Here is a 24,413-nt window from a genome sequence, read left to right on the forward strand (position 1 = left end):
AATGAAATACTGGATACTACTGGATAGCGAGTCTCTGTGGTCAAAGCAGTGGGGCTGGAGGTGCTCTCAGGAGTCAGCAGACTTCTTGGTCAAATGCAGTGAACTCAGTAAGGCACTTGAAGATAAAGAACATGTGGTTTGGATTTGGAACACCAAGTCCATTGTGAGGGAGGGCAAATTATCCAAACTCTCTAGACAACTTCCTTCAGGTTCTATGTAGTTGGGCCGCAAACAAAAAAAAAAAAAAAAAAAAGGAAGATAATCCCTTAGTCCTACAGTTTTATTCTCTCTTCTTCCCTTCAACCTTTACAAATGGTATAATAAGGGAACCAGTTCTGAGCTCTCAGGAAACAGGACCTTAGATGCTTTTGGAGGTTGAGGAGCATAAAAGAGCAATCTGGAAATTCCTTTTGTCAATGGCACTGGTTTGGCTTCAGACTTGATTTCTCCGCCACTTCCTCCCACACGCCCCCAGCCATGCCCTCTCACCCCATGACAGATATATTGGCATCAAACAGCTCTAGGAGGTGATCTCTACTGGGATTTTCCAGCAGAAGAGAGACTGTTTTTTGTCATCCTGAAGTTCCCACGTCACCACCAGTTTCACAGATGGGTACTCGCTCTTCACCGGTAGTTTATTCAGGTAGCTATAGGTTTTATCTTTTAGGATGGGACACTTAATTCCACTTTTACAACCATCAGGTTCAGGAATCTGAAAGGGAACTTCAACTCCGAACAAAATGCCATGCACCAAAGCTGTGCTATTTTGAGACTGAACATTGCTGCTAAAGGTCACATTGACACTGTAAGACTGTCCTTTGTGCAGTTGGCAGGGCTCAGTGGGACACGGGCTCACATTTAGTTCCTTTAAAACTCCAACTGTAGAACCGCAATCCAAGAAGTGCGTGGGCTCGGCCAGGGCGGCGGCGCTGAGCGCCAAGACCAAGAGCGCAGGGGCCAGGAAACGCAGCGCTGCCAAGCACCGAGCGAGCGCGAGGAAGCTGCATCTCTTTTTTCTTGCACCATCTTGCTGCGTCAGCTCTCCGTATGTGTGGCGCCATTCCTCAGCGGGCTGCGCTTTTTTCACACGGGCGCCTCTCCTTGCAGGGTGCACTCCCTGCACGTGGGGCACCCCTACATGGGGGACACCCCTGCATGGCACAGCACTCCTTGTGCACGGCAGCACTGCACGTGGACCAGCTTACCACATGGCTCAGGAGGCCCTGGGGATCGAACCCTGGGCCCTCCATACGGTAGACGGACGCTCTATCAGTTAAGCAACATCTGCTTCCCTACACTTATTGTTTATGTATGTTCATATGCAAATGATAAATTTCAATTATATAATGATATATTTCAATTGTTTATCATTTTATTTTATTCATTTAATAATTGAAAATATAAACAATAAAAACTAAAAAGAAAATGAAAAAAAATAAGAAAGAAAATAAGAAAGCACTTGAAAAGATGAACAAGACCAAGAGCTGATTTTTTGAGATCAACAAAATTGACAAACCTTTAGTGAGACTAACAAAGAAAAAAAGAGAGAAGATGCAAATAGACAAAATAAGAAATGAGAAAGGTGATATCACCATTGACCCCACAGAAATAAAGACTATCATAAGAGGATACTTTGAAAAACATTCCAACAAAAATGACAATTCAGAGGAAATGGACAAATTCCTAGAAACACATAAGCAGCCCATATTGACGAAAGAAGAAATTGATGATCTTAACAAGCCAATCACAAGCAAAGAGATAGAATCAGTCATTAAAAATCTCCCAACTAAGAAGAGCCCAGGGCCAGATGGCTTCACAGGTGAATTCTACAAAACATTCCAGAAAGAACTAACACCAATCCTGCTGAAACTATTCCAAAAAATCAAAACAGAAGGAACATTGCCTAACTCCTTCTATGATGCCAATTACCCTAGTACCAAAGCCAAACAAAGACACCACAAGAAAGGAAAATTACAGAAGAATTTCTCTAATGAAACTAGATGCAAAAATACTTAACAAAATACTTGCTGATTGTATTCAACACATTAAACAAATTATACACCACAACCAAGTGGGATTTATTCCAGGTATGCAAGGATGGTTCAACATAAGAAAATCAGTCAATGTAATACACCGTATAAACAGATTGAAGGGAAAAAAATCACATGATTATATCTATAGATGCAGAAAAAGCATTTGACAAAATACATCACACTTTCTTAATAAAAACACTCCAAAAGATAGGAATACAAGGAAATTTTTTGAACATGATAAAGAGTATATATGAAAAACCTACAGCCAACATTGTTTACAATGGAGAAATCCTAAAATCCTTCCCTCTAAACTCAGGAACAAGACAAGGATGTCCATTGTCTCCCCTTATATTTAACATTGTCTTAGAAGTACTTGCTCGAGTGCTGAGGCAAGAACCAGATTATAAAAAGCATTCAAATTGGAAAGGAAGAAGTCACAATTTCCTTATTTGCAGATGACATGATCCTATACATAGAAAACCCTGAGACATCTACAACAAAGCTTCTAGAACTCATAAATGAGTTTAGTAAAGTCACAGGTTAAAAGATCAATGCGCAAAAATCAGTAGCATTTCTATACACTAATAATGAGCAAGATCAGGAGGAAATCAAGAAACAAATACCATTCACAACAGTAAATAAAAAAATCAAATACTTAGGAATAAATTTAACTAAAGAGATAAAGAACTTATACACCAAGAACTATACAAGACTGTTCAAGGAAATCAAAGAAGAACTAAATAAATGGAAGAATATTCCCTGTTCATGGATAGGAAGACTAAATATTATTAAGATGTCTATCCTACCAAAACTGATCTACACATTCAATGCAATCCCAATAAAAATCAACACAGCCTTCTTTAAGGAACTAGAAAAACTATGAAACTTATTTGGAAAGGAAAGAGGACCCAAATAGCCAAAGACATATTGAAAAAGAAAAACGAAATTGGAGGAATCACACTTCCTGACTTCAAAACATACTGCAAAGCTACAGTAGTGAAAACAGCATGGTATTGGCATAAGGAGAGACACACAGACCAATGGAGTCGAATTGAAGGTTCTGATATAGAACCTCATATATATAGCCATTTAATATTCGATAAAGCCACCAAACCCTCTCAACTGGGAGAGAATGGCGTATTCAACAAATGGTGCCTGGAGAACTGGATATCCATATATAGAAGAATGAAAGAGGATTACCATCTCACACCTTATACAAAGATCAACTCAAGATGGATCAAAGACCTAAATATAAGAGCCAAGACCATAAAGACCTTGGAAAGCAGTTTAGGGAAACATCTACAGGACCTTGTAATAGGATATGGCTTCATGAATATCACACCAAAAGCACGAGCAGCAAAAGAACAAATAGATAAATGGGACTTCCTCAAAATTAAAGCCTTCTGCACCTCAAAAGAGTTGGTCAAGAAAGTAAAAAGGGAACCCACACAATGGGAGAAAATATTTGGCAACCATATATCTGATAAGAGACTTATAACTTGCATATATAAAGAACTCATATATCTTGAAAATAAAAAGATAAACAACCCATTTTAAAAAATGGGAAAAAGATTTAAACAGACACTTCTCCAAAGAAGAAATACAAATGGCTAAAAAGAGCATGAGAAAATGCTCCAAATCTCTAGCTATCAGGGAAATGCAAATCAAAACTACAATGAGATACCATCTTACTCCCATAAGATTGGCAGCTATGAAAAGAACAGAAGAATACAAATACTGGAGAGGATGTGAAGAAAGGGGAACACTCATCCACTGCTGGTGGGAATGCAGAAGGATCCAACCATTCTGGAGGACAGTTTGGCGGTTCCTCAAAAAACTAACCATAGATTTGCCATATGACCCAGCAATACCACTGCTGGGTATATACCCAGCAGAACTGAAAACAAGGACACAAACCGATATATGTACACCAATGTTCATAGCAGCATTGTTCACATTCGCCAAAAGTTGGAATCAACCCAAATGCCCATCAACAGATGAGTGGATCAATAAAATGTGGTATATACACACAATGGAATACTACTTGGCTGTAAGAACAAATACACTACAAACACACGTGATAACATGGATGAATCTTGAGAACCTTATGTTGAGTGAAGCAACCCAGGCATTTGAAGGACAAATACTACATGACCTCAATGATTTGAAATAAGCAAGCTGCCTCAGAGAGCTAGAGACTGGAAAATAGGCTTACAGGAAATCGGGGGGTGGAGGAAGGATGTGAGCCGACGTCTGCAGGGGTGGAATCTATGATGAGCTGGTGGTAAGTATGAGCACAAAGAAGAGATAAAATGGGGGCAAGGGGTTGCCTTTGGGTGGGGCTTTGCAGGTTTGAGGGGGACTGGGGATGGGCGGATGGGTAATATTGCCCAAAAAATTGGGGAGAAGGAGGGGCAACATATGAACATAGGAGAGTGTCAGGTGTTGGTTGAGAGTAAAATGCTGAGAAAATTGTATCAAAATATAATTAGGAGGGTTACCTGTTTAGGATGCTCTGAGGGGATGGTCTGATGTGGGATGGACTCCTGGGGAATGTCTGAATGCTCATTTTGCCAGGGTGGGTTGTACCATTGGGTAGAGACCCAAGAAGTGAGAGTTGGGGAGGACCCACATCCTGGGGAGGACTAATGCCATCAAATAGAGGGAACTGTATCTCTCGAGAGAAAGGGTGGTTCCCAGGGCATTAGGGCAGTTGAGCAAGTCAGGCCCTGAACACTGTTGCAAGTATCTCTGGACGTGGCTCCTTGGGAAATGGAGATTGGCTGTCACTCTGGGCCCCAAGGGGAGGGGAAAATGGATATTGAATGGATGGAACCAAGGTAAATGTGGGGGCAGGAGAAGAGTTTTGCGAGAGTACACGAGGATGAATATAAAACATGTAATATTACACCAAAAACACATAGGGGACAACAGACTAATAATGTAAACCATAATGTGAAACAGGATAACTAAAAAATTTAGAAAACTGTGTATCCTAAAGTATGGACCACATTGTAAGCACAGATGTCACCTTGTTTGAAAGCTATTGTTTTGGAGTCTGTACATCAGTTTCAGTAAATATGATATGAATAAGTTAAAAGATTATCGCTGTGGAAGGGAAAAGGTTTTATGGTGGATATGTGGGAGTCCTGTATATTGTATATATGAATTACTGTGATCTGAGACTCTTGTGAGTAGAAGCTCAATAATTAGGAAAAAAGAAAAGAAAAAGATAGGATGTAGAAATTTTTCCAAATCAATACGTAATCTAGATCTAACCTTTAAACACATCGCTATATTCCATTTTACTAGTAAGGGAACCTGACATTATATTGGGATTTGCTTTACAGGAAGTTTTGGATCACAGAGTGGTTCAACAATGGCAGCAGAGGAATACTGGTATGAGATGTTATTGACAGGCTATATATGGTTGACAGGGAGTTATACAGGGCATATGTCCAGGGTGCATGGTAATGTTTGGACATACTCATAGTGGAAACAATTAAAAACAACGGCTGGTGGGGTACTGGGTTACTAGCCAGGGGGGCTCTGTCATGGTCCCTAGGGGAGCAGCGGCAGTCCCCCAGGTGCAACGGTAAGAACCAGGAAGGAATGAGGGTCCAACAGTGAGCCCCTGATACTAATGACTATGCTTGTGAGCCTATACGCCTGAAATAAGAACAAGGCCTAGAGCAGCATTGTGCCTGGGAATTTCCTCCTGACAGCCTTCATGTTACTCAAATGTGGCCAGTCTCAAAGTCTCAAAGCCAAACTCAGCATGTAGATGCAGTGCATTCCCCCCAGTGTGGGACATGACACCCGGGGATGAGCCTCCCTGGCACCGAGGGATCACTACCAAATACCAGTTGAAGATGCAACTAGAAAATGACCTTGAATTAAAGGTTCAACGCAGATCAGCAGAATATCCCTGTCTGCATATAATAACATGACTTTAAAATGCTGTTTGACTTAATGTAAGGGGGAAATGGAAAGGAGAAATGAGTTTATATGGCTATGAGTCTCTAAAAAAAGAGTCTGGAGGTTGTCAGAAGGATTGCCCTTATGCACACCTGAGCAGAGTCTCAGAGACAGATAAAGTAGATACAACCCCAGGTATTGGTTCTTTTGAGGGCTAAAGAGACCCACGGGTTCTATGGTCATGGCAGATGGGGTTCACTGCCATGTCAGTTGGCCCTTCTTTGGAGCTGGTGTTTCTGCATGATGGAACTTGACTCAGATGGGATGTCTTTTCACAAGACTTTCATGCTACTTTACTGGAATTGTAGTTGGTGTTGGGGTTTAAGATATATTTAGGGGATTTGAATCTCTGGACTGACAATATGATAGCCACGCCCTGAACCTCAACAGACTTCAACTCCTACACTCTGATTTATTGGACTTATCCCACTCAGCTAACATGAGTTGAAGAATGTCAACCACCACACCATGGAGCCTAGAGTGCCTACAACTGAAAGCAGGAGGATTGCATCCTGTATCCGTGTGGAATCTAAGCCCCCTCTTGACATAGATATGCAATGGACACAACCAATCCAAGGTCCACAGAGAAAATGTGGCATTGGTGTGGGAAGGGTGGCCATGGTGGCTGCTGGGGCGGGGAATGGGAGGAACAGATGAGATGGGGAGGCGTTTTCGGGACTTGGAGTCGTCCTGGGTGGTGGTTCATGGACAATTACGGGACACTGCAGATCCCTCCAGGGCCCACTGGATGGAACGTGGGAGAGTGTGGGCTATGATGTGGACCATTGACTATGGGTTGCAGGGATGCCCAGAGATGTACTTACCAAGTGCAATGGATGTGTCATGATTATGGGAGAGAGTGTTGCTGTGGGGGGAATGGGGGGTGGGGGTGGTGGGGTTGAATGGGAATTCATATTTTTTGAATGTAATATTTTTTAAAAAATGAATTAAAAAAAAAGAAAGAAAGTTGAGTGAAGCAAGCCAGATGCAAAAGTACAAATACAGAATGGTTGCGCTATCATGAACTAAATATATTGTGTATACTCATGAAGTTAATAACTACAATATGGGTAATCAGAAAATAGAAGGAGTTTAGAGAATGGAAAGCTGAGGGTCAACCTGTGAAGCATTAGAAAAAAGGCTGTTAATCTTTGGAAATGACTAGAAAATGTGAAAGCACATCATAGCTTTTGTAATGAGCAGTGCTATTGTATGGGTATTACAGTGGTTGAAAGGGAAAGTTATGTATTATTAGAAGGAAAGCTAAAAATTTTAACATGGGACTGTATAGCATATTGAAACCTCATATGAAATATGAATATGGGGATATTGCATATATGTTTTTCTTTGAAACAACAAATGTAAATTAGTGTTACAGGATGTTGCTATCAAGCAAAAAAAAAAAAAAAATTATGGTAAGTGAAAGAAACCAGACACAGAGTACTACTTATTGTATCATTCCATTTATATAAAATGTAAATATAAATCAATTTTTAAAGATGGAATTAGATTGGTGGTTATGTAGGGCTGGAAAAGATAGAAGTATTAAGAGGTGACTGTTAATGGGGTATGGAGTTTTCTTTTAGGGGTAATGAAATTGTTCTAAAATTTTTTGTGATGAATGCACCACACTTATTACATAAAAGCCATTGGTTGGGAAGCAAAAGTGGCTCAATTGATAGAGCATCTGTCTACCATATGGAGGGTCCAGGTCGATCCCCAGGGCCTCCTGACCTGTGTGGTAAGCTGGCTTATGTGCAGTCCTGCCGCCCACAAGGAGTGCCATGCCATGCAGGGGCGTCCCTGGGTAGGGGAGCTCTATGTGCAAGGAGTGTGCCCATAAGCAGAGCCGCCCTGTGTGAAAAAAGTGCAGCCTGCCCAGGAGTGGTGCCGTACACATGGAGAGCTGATGCAGGAAGGTGACACAACAAAAAAGAGATGCGGTTCCCAGTGCCGCCGGGTAATGCAAGCGGAAACAGAAGAACACACAGCAAATGGACACAGAGAGCAGACAAAGGGGGGATGGGTGGAGGGGAGAGAAATAAATAAAATAAATCTTAAAAAAAAGCCATTGGTTGACAGTTTGGATAAATTGTATAACATGTGACTATATCTCAATAAAAACTTTGAAAAATTAAAAAAAAAAGTCTGTTTTATCAAAATAGCTTCTTGTGCTTTAACCTTATCATTTCCTCAGTGTTCAAAAAAGGAAAAGTTTTATCTCTATTAAAAGAAAATAACATTCAAACCTGCTTTCTCAAAACTAAATCCTGAAAAGTAGCCTTTTATTCCAAACTTATTATAAGCAATTTGTTATTTTACCTTGAAAGAAAAATTAAATAGTTAAGTTCATTTAACATGTTGTAAGTTGAATAGAAGGTGTTTAAAAGTGTTATAAAATGAACAAGTTTTTTTCTTTCCTTTAACCCTCTGTTAATTAAAGTTGTATGAGTAAAAGATTCCTATGAATGCTTAAGAGTGTATAAAGTTACCAATATTTCAGCATAATATTAAAGAGAAGTACAATGTGATTAATTATGGTTTTAATAATTATAAAAGAGTATGTGTCACAGAAACAACCTCTTATCATAGATTAAAGTAGCAACACTGTAGTATGCAGCTATCCCAGACACTGCTAGTTTATTGCAAGAAGTTAATGTCCAGCTGTGTTGCTATCACTTTGTTTTAAAACTTGCTAAAACTTTCTTTAGTGTCTTCTTAAACAACTCAAGCCAGCTGCATTCCTCTATCTGTAAAAAACCAGCAGTAGACTTTTGCAGTGCTTTTCAGGGCTATGTGCATAGCCCAACCATCAATGCACAGAGCTTTCAGCAGTTATTAAGGTTTTACAAATGTTTCAAAAACTCTTGAATATTGTCTCTGATTCTGAATATATGTGTTTGACTGTAGCTCATATTGAAAGAGCTCATATTTTTATTACTAATGAATTATCTCAACTTTTCACCGAACTTCAGGTTCTCATTTCGCAAAGAAGTCAACCCATATATATTACTAATATCTGGTCTCATTCTTCCCTTCCTGGTCCTCTAGCTACCCAAAATGCAAGAGCTGATTTATTAGTAGGATGTTTGCAGGATGCCAATAAATATCATACATTAACTCATATTAATATCAAGGGACTTAAACATAAATTTCCTCAATTAACAAAACATCAAGCTCAAGAAATTAGTTGTACCTGTCCCTCCTGTGGACCCTTAACTACAGGGCCTTTTCATTCAGGCTGGGACTAATCCCAGAGGCCTGGCTCCTAATCAGCTGTGGCAGATGGATGTTACTCACATACCATCATTTGGTAAACTACAATATGTCCATGTTTGCATTAATACTTACTCTCATTTTTTGTGGGCTACTGCACAAAGTGGTGAACATTTTCATCATGTTCACTCCCATTTATGGTCTGCTTTTGCTGTAATGGGATGCCCCTTGAAAAGTAAAACTGATAATTGTCCTTCTTACACTAGTAAGTCTTTTGCTTCTTTTTGTTCTACATATGCTGTTGAGGATATCACTGGTATTCTGTTTAATCCTACAGGTCAAGCCATAGTTGAACACAGACATCATACCCTAAAAACTATGCTTTTAAAACAAAAAGGGGGAGATGATGGTATTATAACACCAAAAGATCAATTGGCAAAAGCTTTATTTACTTTAAATTTTCTTAATATTTATAATTCATTGACACCTGTGGAATGTCACTTTGGCAAATGTCAAACATCTACAGTGGATGCAGGAAATGAAGATCAACCAATATTCTGGAAAGATATTTTAAGCAATGAAAGGGGAAAAGGCAGGATCAAAGTAGGGGGGCGAGGCTATGCTCTTGTCATTTCAGAAAATGGAGAACAAATCTGGTTACCTGTGAAGAGGATTAAACCCTGGAATGAAAAGATGGGGTCTCCTGCAACTTCTGATGATGGTGATCGTAAGTAATGAGGAAGCTCATGGTAATTACACTTATTGGGCTTATATACCTAACCCCCCATTACTTAGAGTGTTAACCTGGAAAGATCCATTTTTTCATATATATCTGGATAAGATCCATATATTCCCTGGACCAATTGATGATTTATTGCCAATTAAACCCTATGAGGAAGGACAAAGAATCTATAATCTCGTATTACCATTTGATTATCGACCCTTATGCATTGGTAACCATCCTTCCTGTATGTATGTTAAAAATCGGGCCATAACTATCTTCAAAAATAATAATACTCAGTTTATTGTGACTTTATTTCCCCCTTACAATTTAATTATGACCAAAAATCATTCTTATGATTGTCTGCAAAAAGAGTAGGGCTAAAGAAGGATGGAAAGAGTGCCATATGGGAAGAGGATCTGTCATTTTTAATGATTCCTATGGAATAGTGTGGGAGAGTGCCCCAATGGAGTATCCCTCTCCACATAATGACAGATTATTTGGTATGGTCTAAATAGTAAAGGACAACAAAAAATAATTTTTACCAAAAATAATAGTGTTTGAAAATATAAAAGGAAATGGATCCCTTCTCCATGGTATAACATTACATCTATACATGAACTAAAGAATTTGTGGAAAGTTTTTCTAGGAATAGCTCCTACTGTAGAATGGATTGAGAATAATAGCAAGAATGGTCAGCATTTGCATTTAAACCAAATTCATCATCTTCAGATGTGTGTAAGAGATCCTTATGTGTTTGTGGTTGGAAAATTGACTATAACTGAGAATGCTCTATTTTATAAAAGTGGGGCTTTGCATACTTATTTGTCTGAGACTTTTACAGAATGGAGATTTCATTACAATGGCTCGAAGGCGGCGGGGAGTGTGGATTCAAATGTGACTGAACCAAATTTGGCGATTGTCACCTGAAAGTCAACTGCTGTTCCATATGGCTCAAGAAATCCTGAAGTGCTCAAAGCAATTTGTGGGACTGATAATAGCTGGCATATTAGGACTGATTGGTGTCATTGCAGCTGCCGCTACAGCTACCGTGGCCTTGCATGAGACAGTGCAGACTCAACAATACATGCATGAATGGCATAAGAATGCTAGTGACTTATGGCATGGTCAAGAATATATTGATGAAGAACTAAACAGTAGAGTTAATAATTTAGAATCAGCTGTTTTGCATATTGGAGATCAATTGTATAATTTAAACTTAAGGGGATTGAAATGTGATTGGAATGAAAGTAACTTTTGTAATACTCCACTTGCTAATAATAAGTTTATTGATTGGGAAAAGATTAAAAATCATTTAATAGGTCATAAAAGTAATATGTCATTAGAAATAGAAGAATTACAGAAAAAGATATTAGAATGTCTCATAATCAGATTTATGTAGCTGAAGATAAAGATATCTTTAATGATTTAATTTCTCATTTTAATAAGTTTAATCCAGTAGATTGGTGGAAGTCTCAACATTTTTTATCAGCATTAGGAATAGGATTTTGTGTATTAATCTTGTTGCTCATTGTTGTTGCTTGCCTGGGATGAGAAGTATGCCGAAGACTGCACTATGTTGTTGATGCGATGGGACAAGCTAATAATTTGGTACTTGCTAAAACCCTGATATAATTCCCCATGGTCAGAGCGCTTGGCTGGTAGTCAGTGACGGGTAAGACTCTCAGAGGAGGGCAACCTAAGACAGGCACAGCCACCCTGACTAAAAAAAAGGGGGGAAATGTGGGAAACAAAGGCATGCTCTTTCCATGGTAGCAAGTTACTTTCTGACCACTGGGTCATGCTATCCCTGGAGATGTACGTGCAGGTGGCTAATCTCTCTGGGAAACATACCTTTCCAGCAGAACCCAGACTTGATATCTCAAGTAACCTGGGCAACAAGATTTATGAGTATACTTGTTTCAATAACATAATAGAACATCTTAGGCTTTAGTTACTCTCATCCACTGTGCACTGTGTTTTCATTAATGAAGTTATGGGAATAGTTAGCTAGAATAGTTGCTGGTTCTCACAGTTGCTTGGGGTATATAAAGAAGCCCCTGATATTAATAAACTTGTCTGATGAGCTTGAGAAATCAATGCTCTCAGAACCTCTGATCCCAATCTCTCTTTGTCTTTCATTCCTGATACCCTTCGGGTCTGTGACTCTGACATCTATAAATCACCTCTGCCAAGGAATCATTAATTTGATTTGGAAAATCAAGTAGCATATTGCTTCAACAGAACAAATTCTCTATAAGGAATTCTCAGGAGACATGTAAATAAGAGCCACTCCCCTGCATGGAAATAATCCTGGAAAGCAGAAGTATGGACAAGAGCCTGACAGAGCCTTGGCCTTTCTAGTGGAGACAAAGCCAGGCAAACAAATGAACAACAGAGCAAGACAGAGAAGTTAATGCCAACAAAGCACCTTGGAACCATTCTCAAACAGAGATTCCCTCTGGCTGGTCCTGGAGGATGGACTTTCTAAAAGTGCAGAGAGTAAGAACTGACCTTAAAACTCTAGGAGGCCATGGTCTTAAGGGATGGTGGCAGTGGGAGTCAAGACAACATGAATTTATCCAAATGCTCAAAGTTGAGGTCAGGAGAGAGAGAGCTTATCCTCTGTGTGAAAAATGCAGCAAAGGCCCTGCCCCCCCAATTGTTCCAAGAGTAAATGTTATCTACACATAAGAAATACTTTCCTTTGTTAGTCTTCAAAGAAACGGAAAAGTTTCTTCTGTGCATTGAATGAAGTGACCAGGATTCTGCTCCTATGTGTAACTGTACATTGGATTTTTCTAGATCCCTGCCTGGGAATCTGGGATATACTAAGCAAAAAAAACCCAAAACATCTATTTCTCTTCATGGGTTTTTTCCCAATTTCATTGTTTACTTTTTTTTGGAGGGGTAGGAGAAAGAGTTTGCTGTTTTTTAAAGTGAATTGTTACAGTTGGAACTGGGTATTTCTCCATGTTTGGACACACCTAAGGACATCAAAGAAGGACCTATCCTTCTTTGGGTAAATCAACAGTCTGCATGTGACACATTTCATGCTGGGAGGCTATTAATTAAGTCCATTCCTGATCATGTTCCTTGCAAAGCTCCCCACCCCTCCTTGTAAACATCCAAGCAGGCTACAGCCACTTATTTCCACATCTGATCAACTTCCCAGGGCTCCTATCAAACCAGTTGGCACTGATCCCCTGTGGGAAATCTCCAGAAGCAAAGGTCATCTGAAGGAGCTGAAGGAAAGGGATCACACACACACACACACACACACACACACACAAGACAGGAAAACATGGCGTGCAGACAACATTTTGGTTTTTTAACAGACAAGCATTAATGCCAATGATTAGGTACTACCCTTCCCAGGGTTGTCAGACATTCAGGAATAATGTAATTCTAGAAACAAAGCAAAGTACACACGGGATGAACTCTAAACTTGCACAGCCTGAAGCAGGATCTTAAACAGAGCTTCCAGGAACAAAAAGGCTAACCGGATTTATATATATATATATTTATATAATATATATATTTATATATATATATATATATATTTACATATTTTAAGGAGGTCCTAAGGATTGAACCCAGGACCTAGTACATGGTAAACAGGTGCACAACCACTGAGCTAAATCTGCCACACAATGAGAATTGGTGATTTTGTTTTATTTTGAAGAGGTACCTGTGATGCAACCTGGGACCTTACATGAGAAACCGATGCTCAACCACTTGATCTACATCCGCTTCCCAAGAGGGCCTTACTTTTAAAAGCTAGAGCTTAGCTGTTCAACATTTCCAACATTTCAGCCTTTCCCATGCCTGGAACAAGCAGGGCCACAGACCCAGAACTCAATGTGGGCAGCAGTTCAGTCTGGTTAAGAAACCTGCACTGGAGTCCTGGGTCTGCCAGGGAAGAGCTGGAGCCCAAAGACCTCTAGGAACATTGAATTCCTGAACCACAGTATTTTAACAGCCCAATAAACAGGAAGGAACTTAGGCTTGTACAATGTTTGCTCACACTGGTGGGTGGGTCACCAGGCACCTGCCAGGGCAAGCCGAGCAGGAGGATCCCGAAGAGCTGTAGGAGTGCCTCCATGTCAGCAGCTCCAGGGATGCTGGACCAGAAGTGGAGGTGGGACAGGGGAGGGGGTAGGGAGAGGATGGGGTGGGGGGGGTAGAATAGAGGATGGGAATCTGGGTGGGAGTAATGGGGTTGGGAATCTGGCGGGAACAGGTGGGCATGCTGGAGAGGGTTTGTAGGAGGCTTCAGAGACAGGTCAGTAGATTAGCAGGTCAACAGGCTAGTTAATAGCAAGTCAGCAGGACACAAAGAGCACAAAAGAGGGATCTGCAGGAGCAGGAGGAGGATGAGAGCTCCGTCTTCCTCTGAGTCTTATCCTATTTGACCACTCCCTTGGCAATGGGGCTTTTTAAACCCTCTCCCTCATCCAATCACCTGCCTTCATCCCTTCATACACCCACACTCTTATTACACATGCACCGCCCTCTCCCCCTGAGCCCCTCTTCATGCCATCCCAAGGACAGCTCCTCTCTGGAACCTTGGCAGACCTTCTGAGTTCTGTTCCTTCCCAACCCAGGTTTCCATGTCTTCCCCGATGCCCCACCCAACTCCTGGCTTTGTGAGTCCCTCTCTCCTCTATGGAATTCCTTTGTTTTCAACCCATGTTTTCAAGGTCAGTCTCTGCTCTAAGACCCTATCCTTGGGTATAAGAAACATCAGCACAGCCAACCCAGGGTAGGCTAGCTACAGAGCACTTCACATGCACCCAGGACCAGTAACTTGTCACTGTGGCATCTGCTGAGGTTACCAGTCAAATTCAAAGCTCAGTCAAACACTTTGGTTTTGTAAGATATGAAAATGATTAAACATTTTTATTTCTCTTCATGTTTATCAATAAGGAGACCTTGACTATGTCATTTAAGTAAACTGTTTATCTGTGTATCTTTCTTGACACTAGAGGAACAAATAAGTTAGTAGTTGGAATTTCATGAGTTTAAATTGTCTAGACAGAACATTTTAGGAGTTATACTCCCATAACTTGTTGAGCTGCCTTTTCTGTTTTTTTAACTTTATGAATTTGAAATAAAGTTATTTAAAAAGAGTGGGAAGAAGAGGCAGGAATGAGCTTGAAGGAGCTGCCACTGACCCAATAAGAACAATCTGAGCATTAAAATGAATCATGGCAAGAATGTTTTTATAGCACATTGGAAACAGCAAAAAGAAGTATCCACGAGTCACCCATACTCTTAAATGTTTAAATAGGAGGTTGGAAGAGGAGAAATCTCCTGTACAGGAGATTACCAAGATTTGAGGGTAAAAGGAATAATGGAAATAGCAAATTACCACCTTCTGATGGTTGATGGAATAATGATTTGAGCCCCAAATTGTCGATGCATCCTAAAGTCATTGGAGGGAATGAGATATGGCTCAAACCCTTGGACACCTGCCTCCCAAATAGGAGATACTGGGTTCAGTGTCCAGTGACTCCTAAAGAAGATGAGCAGGTCAGCAAGCTGATGAGAGGCTGTAATGAAAGGCTGATGCAACAAAATGACCACACAAGGACACACAATGAAAGACACAAAAAGCAGGGTATGGAGGTGGCTCAAGTGATTGGGCACATCCTTCCCACATGGGAGGTCGAGGGTTTGGGTCCTGGTGACTCCAAAAAAAATGAAGACACGAAGACAGTGAGTGTAAAACAATGGGGGGGGGAGGGGTTGGGGTGGGAATAAATAATCTTTTAAAAATTAAAAAAAGTCTTTGGGGAAAGAAGGTTGGGCAAAGGATATGGATAGTGGAGACCATCATAAGCAAATAATCAAACATAGTATCTTTAATAACAAACTGTTTTCAAATGGCTCCTGATGGTGAAACAGTGAGGACAGGATATCATTTAGATAGTAATAGAAAGAAAAAAAGAGGGAAAATAGCACAGAAAAGTTTGGGCAAATAGAAAGCACATTACAAAATAATGAGTGTAAACTCAAATATTAGGGGATAACATTGAGTCAAAAGGATCAAAATTCTTATTAAATGCTGAAGAATGTCAGAATATATTAAACCCACCAAGAACAAAATACAAATGTATGCACTTTACAATAGATATATCCATAGCTTAAAGATACAAAAATTTTTAAAGTAAATCACTAAATAACTAAAATACCAATCAAAAGAAAGCTGCTCTGATTGTGGTAATATCACTCAAAAATATTTATGGGAAAAGTAAACATAAGGAGGGTTTTCACAGAAATAAAGGTTCAATTCACCAGAAAAAAAAATCACAATTTAAAATTGTGGCCACAAATACATAAAGGAAAACATGGCAAGACTACAAGAAGACATATTCAAATCCATCCTAGCAAAGTGGAAGATTTTCATATCACCTCTCATTAATTGCTTCAATAAGCAGATTACAATTCAGTAATGATTTAGAAGATCTGAACAATAAATAAAACTAGCTTTATAGGCACATGTGGATATAATTGACCCACTGTAGAAGCTACATTGTTTTCAGCACACATGGTACAGTTACAAAAAATAAGCATAACTTGGCCATAAAACATGTACCCATAAATTTCTGAGTAGCAAAACCACAGGAGATATGTTCTCTGATCATCATACGACTGGCTAGAAATCAGTGATAAAATATAACTAGAAAGCCTCCAAATGTTAGGAAACTGAAAAGTACACTTTAAATTCTATGGTTGGTCATAGATTCTCCCCTTTCATTTCTGATTTTATTCATTTGCATCTTCTCTCATTTTTTCTTTGTTAGTCTAGCAAGGGGTATGTCAATTTTATTGATGTTCTCAAAGAACCAGCTTTTGGTTTTGTTGATATTCTCTATTGTTTTTGCTTCTTGGTTTGCTGTTATTTTTCTAGTTTCAAGTTCTTGATTTTGAAAATTTCTGTGCATCTCACTAATTAGTCATCTCAAGTCCTGTGTTTTTTTGGGGGGGCTTTGAACGTATCTTTTGCTTTGGCTATGTCTTCCATTTTCTTGGCATGACTTGGATTTTTTTTTTGCTGATGTCTAGGGATCTGATTAGGATGGTGAATTTATGCGGGTTCTCACTTTCTCTCTCGCATATGGATTTAGTGGCAGGAGGCTATGTGTTAGTGCTGTTCTTTGATTCTTGGTTCAATCTGTCCTGAGTCTTAGGATTGCGCCTGTTAGCTGCTCAAGTTTGGCCTTGGACCCAGTAATGGGTTGCAGACCCACTTTCTAGGGCCTTTGTGAGGGAAGCTGTAAAGGCCGGAAAAAGCCTCTCTTATTTACTTTTGATTTCATCACATTCAATTCCTTGTTCCACCAGGAGATGGCAATCTTTGACAGCCATCTCAGTTCAGTACCTGGATGTGGTGTGTTTGCTGCAACACAGACAGGATCAGTGTGATGGGGGATCCTGCCTGGAGGCTAACAGCCTTGTAATTCAGACTTTCTCAGAGTCAGTTCTCCAACCTTTGCTGGCAGCCCCCTCCTTTTTCCCTGGTAGGAAATAATTACATGCCCCTCTCTGTCCTCAACAACCAGTCCCAGTCAGTACGGAGGAAGATCAAGAAGGTCCAATCTCTGTAGCCCCTTACCAGTTCCCAGTACAAAAATGGCACAGCCACGTCCAGTGTGGAAGGGCTCATGGGACACAGCAGCTCATGTTTGTAGGTCAAAATCTGAGTCAGCCTTACACTGTGTCCCTTTTTTCCCCATTTCCTGGGGAGGTGGATCTCTGGGACCCCCTTTGTCTATAGCTGCTGGCCCTGAGGCCTAGAATTCAAAAGTGTCTATAGGGTGGGGGAGGTTGCCCATAGTTGCAGCTATGGCCTTTAACTCAATTTTATCACTGCATTTATTTTACATTGCTTCCCTCTCTTTTGGGTGGTGTCCAGCCTTTCCCTGGTGTCTTAAACCATAGAAGATTTTTTCCAGGCCGTTTCTGACTGTCCTATAGCTATTTTTCTGGGAGAGCAGACAGTCCCATGTCTTTCTAGTCTGCCATCTTCCCAATATCAAAAAGTACCCTTTTAAATAAGCTTGAGTCAAAAAGAAACTTCAGTGGATAATAGGATAAATTTGACCTGAATGATAATGAAAATACTATATATGTGAATCAAAATAACTGTGATACAGTGAAAATAGTGCTCAAGAAAAATATTATAGGCCTTTTATTTAAAGTATAGTTAAGAAAGTCTGCAAATGAATCATCCATCTTCCAACTATACAAGGTAAAATAGAAAAGAATAGAGGACTGAACCCTGCGTGGAATAAAAGAAATCAGAAAAATGAGAGAAGAAAAGTAATGAAATATGGGAGAAATGAAGGGCAAAATAAATAATTCAAATCTAATAGTTGGAAACTTTAATACCCTAGTTTCAATAATGGCTAGAGCAAATGGGGTAAGGATCAAAAGGAAAAAGAAATCTTTGGAACAGCACTATAAACCAACTACCAAACAAAAATCTATAGAACACCTATGTAACAACAGCAGAATGTAAATTCTTCTCAAGTTCATAAGGAAAATTCTCAATGAAAGACTGTATTCCATGCCATAAAACAAATTTCAACATATTTAATGGAATTGAAATCATACAAAATGATTTCTGATCACAATATAATGCAATTAGAAATCAATAACAGAAAGAAATTTGGACAACTCACATATATTTGGAAATTCTACAACACACCCCAAAATAATCAATGAGTCAAAAAAGATATCACAAGAGAAATCAGAAAATAATTGAGATGAACAAAAATGAAGTTACAATGCACCAAAACTTACCAGATGCATCAACACAATGCTTAGATGAACTTATAGCATATATATGCCTATATTAAAAAAGAAAAAAGATATCAACTTGTGGGAAACAAAGGCACATTGTTTCCATTAAGCAAGTTATTTCCTTGACCACTGAGACATACTGTCACCATGGCTTTACGTGCAGGTCACAGGGCCAGCAAGGAGATGCGTGTCAGGTGGAACAAGGCAAAGTGAGCAACAAGATTTATAGGCTTGTTTATAGAATAGTGCTAAAGAACACGGTGATTTTGTACCCAGAGGTGTAATCATGTAGGTCCTATACATTAGATGTGTATCTACTTTTACTGGAATGGGTTGATGTAATCCTAATAACTAACTAGGAATAATTGCCTGCTTTCATGCTCTGACAGGGTATAAAAGGAAGCCCCTGAAATTAATAAACTTGTCTGATGGGTCTGATGAGTTCGTGCTCTCAGACCTCCTGATCCCAATCTCTCTTTGTCTTTCATTCCTGATACCCTTCGGGTCGGCCATTCCCACAACTGGGGCCCAAATGGTGGAGCCCAAAGAAGTGAGTCTGAAAAAAGTGAGTCTTCCATAGTCATATTGGGAACCCGTGGAAAAAACCTTGTCAAGGGTCAAGTGAGACATCCAAAGCAGATTGACTGGAGTCTTCAAGATTAAGTAAGTAAATAACATTTCCACGAAGTCATCTGGGTATGGGTAATCAACCGGGATGTTTGGAAGAGTATTCTCAAGTGTTGAAAACTTTATTAAATACTACAGGGGTGTCAGTGAAAAATGCTGATTTGTTAAAGCTCTTTGCTTTGGTTCAAAAACATTGTTAATGGTTTCAGCCACAGAGTAAAAATCTCTTAAATTAGAAACAGTGGAGACAAGTGATGAAGGCTCTATGCAGAGCCTCTCAAAAGGGAGAATCTATTCCCCTGTCAGTTTGGGCTTTAGGCCAACAGATTGCTGCTGCATTAGACCCACTACAATCTGAGGGAGATAAGGAAGAGATTAACATATATTCCAAATACCCAATAGAAACAGATCCTTGTGGAAATAAAGCAAATGAAGAGGGGCAGGATGAGGCAGAATTAGAGGAATCTTATTTTATGTCACACCTGGAAACTGATCCTTTTTTGAATAAGGACAAGGAGGATGAGATCTCAGAAATGTCTGACCTACGTATTTTTAGTCCTTTGGTGTTCCCTAAGTTTTGCCCCAAGCCATCTGCAGGTCCAGCTAAGCCATCTCAGGTAAACACCATGCCTACAGCACCAGGAATTTTCTCTGATGCTATTGATGTTATGCCTTATGGTAATAGTTTTTGTGCCTAATCTGGCCCCTGCTACACCTATGATGTGGTGTCTATTACAAGGATCCAGGCAAGGAGATCCTGAGGCTATGCAATTGTTACCTGCATTTCCAGTAACTATTCAGCCAATACCTCCAGATATAAACAACCCTCTGGGAGGTATTGATTTCCATCATAAACCCATACCATTTAAGTTACTGAAAGATTTAAAACAGGCAAAAATACTAAATAAAGTCCTTGTTAGTGAAATCAGGCTTGTAAGAAAACCCTCTGTTAAAGTGTTAACTGAGATAAGGAAACTATTCTGGCAGCAACTCTGCAAACCCCCTGTTGTCTACATGACAATGTAACTGTGGGCTAGTGAGGGTTAATAGAATTAAGCCACTGGAAAAGGGGAAAAACACTGCAACCTTGGTGTTCTGTTTTGTTTCCATGCTAAATTGTGATTGAGCCTATTTAACCAAAATAATAAAATTAGTACAAAATTTTTATCAAGGTGTTAAAAGGAATTTTTGGTTTTCAATCAATAGTTTACTCCTGAATTTCAAGTCTCCGTGTAGTCTTAAAGAGTAGTAATCCAAAAAATGTGTGTTAACGGTCTGTCTAAACTGCTAAATAAGAGCTTAACTACATTTATGCTACTCAGGTTATCTTAACTGATTGCTGATTACTAATAAAAATGTTTCCAAGAACAAGCTTGCATGTTACAGGCAACATGAATTCCAGAAGAAATCTTAAAAACAGTCAAATCTAAGATGTGAAATGATGGAGAACTTAAAAGCAGCTATACCAAAAAAGTAAGAAAGTAAGAATTATGAGTCAATTGTAAACTGTGTGTTTCTGTTGGTGTGTTGTAATTGTTTTGTGCTTCTCTGTTTGTTCAATGTCTGTGTATTTTAATACCTCCAGATGGTAATATAAATTAATAAATAAAAATTTTTAAAAGAACTCTATTCCAATGGCCAAAAATTTAAAAAGCTCTTATATTAATACATAAGTTTAAATGTTAATAAGATCTCTGCAATGATAAAAGTTGTAAGTCTTGATTAACAAAATTACTGTCTTTTCATAAAAAATAGTTCTTACCTAGATTGAAATGAATAGTTTATTTTTCCTCACAAGATAAAATGAAGGATGTAAAACTTAAATGAATATTTTAAAAGGTTAAAAGTTTGTGGGAATGCTGACTGAAATTTAATAAAATTTTTCAAAAGGGTGTGTTTTGTCCTAAAATAGGATGGCTAATTTTCATAAACTCATGGGACTTAAATGCATGTGACAAGTTGTAGAAGGTATCGTGGTAACTTTAAGTAAGGGAATATATTCTGTGAAGGTAAAATTTGTCTTAAAATAATATAATTATATGGTTATCAATAATTATAAGAAGTTTAACGAAGCATTGTTTAAATTAAGGTATTTAAATGGCTAATTCCAGAAGGTCATTATTAAACAAAACCTGAATTAATAATATAATAATAAAAGGTAATTTTATAACAGGAAAACCTGTCGGCAGCCAGCCTTCCCTGCCAACTTGCTTCTGAAAGACTGTTTCTGGTATTGCATGCTACTAAGTATTTAAAGTGAAGAAAAGTTCATTATTTTAACAAGCTTGTTTAGTGTTGATGGTAATTATATGTTGTAAGAAGTTTGCCTGGTAACTTATGTATGTGGGATTAATGGAATGTGTTTTTATTGTTAAGGAAACAGGAAATATTTTTGTCCCAAAATAAAATAATTGGTTAATAAGAAAAAGTAAAATGTGGGACTAAACTGGAATAAATACAGAAAGTGTAAAAGGTTCATGAAAAAAGAATTTTTATGGTTAAAGTTAAATAAAATTTGATGAGTCTGTCTATAAAGTTTTAAAAGGTTTAGTATCAAGTAGTATACTAATGCAAAGTTAAAAATTTTGTTCTTTCTCAAAGTCTTTCATATAATTAGTCTGTTCTGGTAAAAGTTTATGAAAAGTTTTTATCCTGAATAATCAGTGTACAAAGAAAGGCTGTTTTTATCAAAATAGCTTCTTGTGCTTTAACCTCATCCTTTCCTTGGTGTTTGAAGAAAAAAAGGTCATATCTCTTTTATTTTTTTTTATTTTTTTTTATTTTTTTAAAGATTTATTTATTTATTTAATTTCCCCCCTCCCCTGGTTGTCTGTTCTTGGTGTCTATTTGCTGTGTCTTGTTTCTTTGTCCGCTTCTGTTGTCATCAGCGGCACAGGAAGTGTGGGCGGCGCCATTCCTGGGCAGGCTGCTCTTTCTTTTCACGCTGGGCGGCTTTCCTCACGGGCGCACTCCTTGCGCGTGGGGCTCCCCCACACGGGGGACACCCTTGCGTGGCACGGCACTCCTTGCGCGCATCAGCACTGCGCATTGCCAGCTCCACACGGGTCAAGGAGGCCCGGGGTTTGAACCGCGGACCTCCCATATGGTAGACGGACGCCCTAACCACTGGGCCAAAGTCCGTTTCCCATATCTCTTTTAAAGGAACATAATGTTCAAACCTGCTTTCTCAAAATCAAATCCTGAAAAGTAGCTTTTAATTTCAAACTAGCTACAAGAGATTTGTTCTTTTACCTTGAAAGAAAAATTAAAGTAATTGTTGAGTTAATTTAATATGTTATAAGTTGAGTGGAGGGTGTTTAAAAGTGTTATAAAATTAACAGGATTTTTTAACCCTCTGTTAATTAAAGTTGTATGAGTAAAAGTTTCATATGAATGCTTACGAGTGTATAAATTTACTAATATTTCAACATAATATTAAACAAAAGTGTATAAATTTACTAATATTTCAACATAATATTAAACAAAAGTACAATATGGTTAATTATCATTTTAATTAATATAAAAAAGTGTGTCACAGAAACAACCTCTTATCATAAATTAAAGTAACACCATTATAGTATGCAGCTGTCCCAAATATTGCTAGTTTGTTGCAAAAAATTAATATCCAACTATGTCACTATCACTTTGTTTTAAAACGTGCTAAGACTTTCTTTGGTATTACCTTAGGCAAGTCAAGCCAGCCTGCATTCTCCTACCTGTAGAAAAGTTAACAATAGATTTTTGCAGTGCCTCCTCAAGGCTGTGTGTACAGCCCTACTATCTGCCCTGGCCTTGTGGCAAAGAATCTGGCTGTTTAGAAGAAATCTGTGGCTAAAACCCTATTGATGACATTATGTTAACCATAATGTCAGAGTTAAAAGAAACATCAGAGACAATAGTATCTTATCTTAAGAGCCTGAACTAGGCAAACAGAACAGGCTGCAAAGTCCTTGCTGCTCTATCAAATTCTTAAATGTTGTTTGGTTCCGGGTAAAACAAAACTATACTCTCTGCTGTAATTGATAAAGTACAATGTTTTCTCATGTTAATAGAGTTTGTAAATTGTTAAAATACTAAAAATCTTTCATCCCTCACTTAGCTTAAATATTAAAACCATTGTATGTATTAATTGGGAAAAGTCCTTCACGGAAGTAGGAAAACCTCTAGCAAGCTGCTTTAAATGATAATAAAAGGAAGGTAAATTGTGGACATTAATTTAGTCTGTGAATTGGATGCGACAAGCACCAATATTGGCTTGGGTGGAGTTTGTGGCAAAAGCAAAGTTCTAAACAAGTACTCCTTGGGTTTTAATCACAATTCTGGAAGGATGCCAAAAGCAAAATATAAAAAAGCAATTATGTGCAGCATGGGAAGCCCTGCTAAAAGTGAAAGATTTAACCTAATAGTGTCTGGTCACTCTGAAGACTGCCATCCCTATCCAACGGTGGATTGTAAATATTAAAAGCAAGACAGAAATGATGGACTGTTGTAAATCACCCTCAAATCTATGAAGAAAACATCCCAGATACCTGCTAGTAGTAACAGGTGACTGTCTGTCATGTCCCTGCCCACTCCTCTAATATCCCTTTTAGAACTGTTGATGCAGATGCCTTTGTGAAAATCCAGGGCCCTACCACTGAAACCTGAGAAAAGGCAGAGTGACTCCACCAGAAAGGTAAACATTATGAGTACCAAAGCTTGTGGTGCCTAGCCCAGCAGTTCCAGCTGCATTACTCACCAACAGCTCATAGACATCCCCCATAAGTTCCTTCATGCTTACTCCAATGACTGTGACATCAGATCCCTCCTGCTCTTAAGAGAAATGAGCCCTCAGATGCATGCTACAAACCCTCCGAGGAGTTATACAACAAAAAACCACCCAAGCTGTATTCATTACTTTACAAAAATAAAAAGGGGGAAATGTAGAGATATGGCCAGAGGTTAAAATACTTCACTGAGACCTGTGGCAATTGCTGCCATGTATCACATTAACTTTACAAAGGAATATGGATACCGACCCTTTGGGC

At 38.8% G+C, this 24,413-nt stretch overlaps 1 pseudogene; it reads right to left on the bottom strand.

Annotated features, from left to right (window-relative positions):
* Nucleotides 1–211: 211 nt before the first annotated feature.
* On the bottom strand, nucleotides 212–24,160 carry LOC101415974 (NPC intracellular cholesterol transporter 2 pseudogene; annotated as a pseudogene).
* Between the last annotated feature and the right edge of the window lie 253 nt (nucleotides 24,161–24,413).

Source organism: Dasypus novemcinctus, chromosome 23 (genome assembly GCF_030445035.2).
Source record: "Dasypus novemcinctus isolate mDasNov1 chromosome 23, mDasNov1.1.hap2, whole genome shotgun sequence".
NCBI lineage: Eukaryota > Metazoa > Chordata > Mammalia > Cingulata > Dasypodidae > Dasypus > Dasypus novemcinctus.